The 4,002-nt window shown below is 38.1% G+C and overlaps 1 protein-coding gene across 1 annotated transcript in view; it reads left to right on the top strand.

Moving 5' to 3' along the window:
- Positions 1 to 937: 937 nt before the first annotated feature.
- Positions 938 to 4,002, top strand: part of LOC108673796 — a 31,835-nt gene continuing 28,770 nt past the window's right edge. Inside the window, exon 1 of the mRNA XM_047880127.1 lies at positions 938 to 991. The gene's annotated coding sequence lies outside the window, so the exon portion shown is untranslated. The remainder of the gene's footprint in view (positions 992 to 4,002) is intronic.

Here is a 4,002-nt window from a genome sequence, read left to right on the forward strand (position 1 = left end):
CAGAGCATTTATATAAAAATATGGTGACTTTTTGTGTCTGTTTCTTTACCTTTAAATTCTTGACAAATTAAAACAATTAATTGATTACTGTACTTGAATAGCAATAATTGTTATGCTATGAGGGAATATTGCATGATAATTGAATAGTTCTTATACCAAGTATCTGATATAACTGTATTTATGATAACGGGATCTGATATAACTGTATTTATGATAACGAGATCATATATAACTGTATTTATGATAACGGGATCTGATACAACTGAATTTATGATAACGGGATCTGATATAACTGTATTTATGATAACGGGATCTGATATAACTGTATTTATGATAACGGGATCGGATATAACTTTATGATAATGGAATCATTTATTGCATTATTTCAAATAATCGATATTGTGAACCCATTTTGTCCACAGGATAAATTAGTTCTTTATGTCTTGTTGAATTAATAATGATGTAGTTCGTTTAAATTTCTTATTAATTCTTAATTTAAAGTTTAGGGTTTAGCTTTCTGTTATCAGCGATCACTATTCGAAGTGTTGTGACGTGAAGACTAAATTAGGATATTTGACAATTATGAATGACTCATTATGAATTCAATTATGAATGACTTAAAGCAATATGAATAGTGGACAAAATTGAAAGTAAACGTGGCGAAAAGGTGAAAGTTCACTTAGGTTTAAGGCAAGATGGTTACAAATTTGTGGAAATAGTGAAAAAAACTTAGGAGCTGCGAGACTCATAACTAGATTTTCTATGTGGTGTTGTACAACTGAAGAATTTCAACTGAAGTGTTTCAACTGCCGAGTGTTTCAACTGCAGAGTTTCAACTGAAGAGTTTCAACTGCAGAGTTTCAACTGCCGTTTCAACTGCTGAGTTTCAATTGAAGAGTTTCAACTGCCGAGTTTCAACTGCCGAGTTTCAACTGATGTTTCAGCGCCTGCCTCAGCGTGTACAGCAACATCATCCACCTGAAGCGTACAGGTCAGTTAATGAGTTTAATAAGTTATGCCTACTTAACTACACCTCTTAACTTTGCTTACTCAACTATAACTACCCAATTATGCCTACTTAACTATACCTACTTAACTTTGCCTACTTAACTATTCCTACTTAACTATGCCTACTTAATTATGCCTACTTAACTATGTCGACTTAACTATGATTACTCAACTATATACCTGCCTATTTAACTATTCCTACTTATGTATGCCTACTTAACCATGCCTGCTTAACTTTGCATATTTAACTATGCCTACTTAAATGCTTACTTAACTATGCCTAATTAACTATTTATAATGAACTGTCCCTACTTATATGCTCCGATTTTTATGTTTTTCGTGGTTTCTTGAGGCTAAACGATTACATGCCGCGAATGGTGACACGTTGATGAATGGCGTTCAATATTTAAATGAAGTAGTATATTATTAAAAAGAGCGGCGTATAGCACTCAACTGAAGTAGTATATTATTTATATAGCGGAGTATAGCACTCAACTGAAGTAGTATATTATTCATATAGCGGAGTATAGCACTCAACTGAAGTAGTATATTATTTATATAGCGGAGTATAGCACTCAACTGAAGTAGTATATTATTCATATAGCGGAGTATAGCACTCAACTGAAGTAGTATATTATTTATATAGCAGCGTATAGCACTCAACTGAAGGAGTATATTATTCATATAGCGGCGTATAGCACTCAACTGAAGCCCTAAAATTTAAAATTATTTCATATAATATCCAGAAAAACGTACAATTTACAAATGAAGATGCATATAATATAAGAATATAGGTGCAAAGTATTGTAATAAGAACGCTTTATATTAAGACGTTCAAATGCAGTCGGCACACAAGCTAACGTACAAGCTCCAATTACCCTGCATTTTTAATATAATTCATTAATCACTAATATCTTTGTAGTCTGCATTATTAATATCATTCAGCAAACTGCAGAGAATATTACTAATGAGTTATTGCAGGAAAATAATCGGGTCAATTGTCCGACAACTGGCACACGTTTTCAAACGCAGAACAAGCAGAGAGCGGACGGAGCTCTGATCCGCACTTTTTGCTGGACCAAAACTGAGTCAGGATGACCCATACAAGGGCAAGAAGTGCATTGATATATGGACAATGCATCACTAATTTGTCTGGGTGTACAGAGCAAGTTTCCATTTAATTGAATTTCCAGCCGAGCAAATAAAAATAAACATAAACATAAATATTTATTTATTTAGCAGCATACGCAAGCCTGCTAGCGTTATGAAAAGTGTTACGCAAGACGTTATACGAATTGCTACAGTAGCGCGCAGTATAACGCTAGTCTCGTAACACGCGCGGTATAACGCTAGTCTCGTAACACGCGCGGTATAACGCTAGTCTCATAACACGCGCGGTATAACGCTAGTCTCATAACACGCGCAGTATAACGCTAGTCTCTTAACACGCGCGGTATAACGCTAGTCTCGTAACACGCGCCGGATAACGCTAGTCTCGTAACACGCGCGGTATAACGCTAGTCTCGTAACACGTGCAGTATAACGCTAGTCTCGTAACACGAGCAGTATAACGCTAGTCTCTTAACACGCGCAGTATAACGCTAGTCTCGTAACACGCGCAGTATAACGCTAGTCTTGTAACACGCGCGGTATAACGCTAGTCTCGTAACACGCGCAGTATAACGCTAGTCTCGTAACACGCGCGGTATAACGCCTGTCTCTTATACACATCTAGATGTGTATAAGAGACAGGCTGCATGAAGTGCAGCATGCAGCTGCATGAAGTGCAGCGTGCAGCTGCATGAAGTGCAGCATGCAGCTGCATGAAGTGCAGCGTGCAGCTGCATGAAGTGCAGCGTGCAGCTGCATGAAGCGCAGCATGCAGCCTGTCTCTTATACACATCTAGATGTGTATAAGAGACAGGTATAACGCTAGTCTCGTAACACGTGCAGTATAGCGCTATAGTCTTGTAACACGCGCGGTATAACGCTAGTCTCATAACACGCGCGGTATAACGCTAGTCTCGTAACACGTGTAATATAATACCACAATGATCATATGAATAATTATAATAATAATTTTTTAATAATATAATAATAATATTATTATAATGGTATTATATTATAATATATTATGAATAATATTATTAATAAAACACACACTCGGATAATTAACACTGTGATACTATACTTAACTAATGCTACACATAATAATTATACTAATAAAATTAATAATGACATAAAAGTATAATAATTTAAAGACACTACAGAATATAAACGTCTGCTCCCGCTGCAATTAAATGCTAATTCATCAATCAGATAAAACTGACCTCAAACCCTGCTTCTCACTACCGTCGTTTTCGATGTTTGTGACCCAGGAAATGTTTTGTGAAGGTAGTGAAGCAACTGCACCTGATGCACCACACTAACAGGTGTGTGAACAGCAGGTGCAATTAGCATGCAGGTGCAATTAACGAGCAGATGCAGCTGCAACGAAAAGCCGCCAGCCTTGGACAAACAAGCGTGTGAAACTGAAACTTTTGGCGCAGGTAGGAATAGCATTAGAGGGGCAAGTGAGCCGGTNTGTGTATAAGAGACAGACCCACAACTCTGGTAGGAATAGCATTATGGATAAGAGGACGCGTGTGCCGGCATGGCAGTAAAGGGTTAACCCACAACTCAGGTAGGAATAGCATTATGGACGCAGTAGGTTCATACATCACACAGGTTCACGAGGTTCACACAGTTCTACACATCACACAGCTGTGTGCTGTATGTTCTTACCCTTACTCACGTGTTATGAAAATCGCGCGTGAGCGAACAGAACGCTTAGGAAAAATATTTACGCTTTATTTGAAAATTTGGAGTCTCGTTCACGTCGCGTGTTTTTATGGGAGTTCAGGTGGTGCAGGTGGTGCAGGTGGTGCAGGTGGTGCAGGTGGTGCAGGTGGTGCAGGTGGTGCAGGTGGTGCAGGTGGTGCAGGTGGTGCAGGT

Source organism: Hyalella azteca, unplaced genomic scaffold, assembly GCF_000764305.2.
Source record: "Hyalella azteca isolate HAZT.00-mixed unplaced genomic scaffold, Hazt_2.0.2 contig4675, whole genome shotgun sequence".
Lineage (NCBI taxonomy): Eukaryota > Metazoa > Arthropoda > Malacostraca > Amphipoda > Hyalellidae > Hyalella > Hyalella azteca.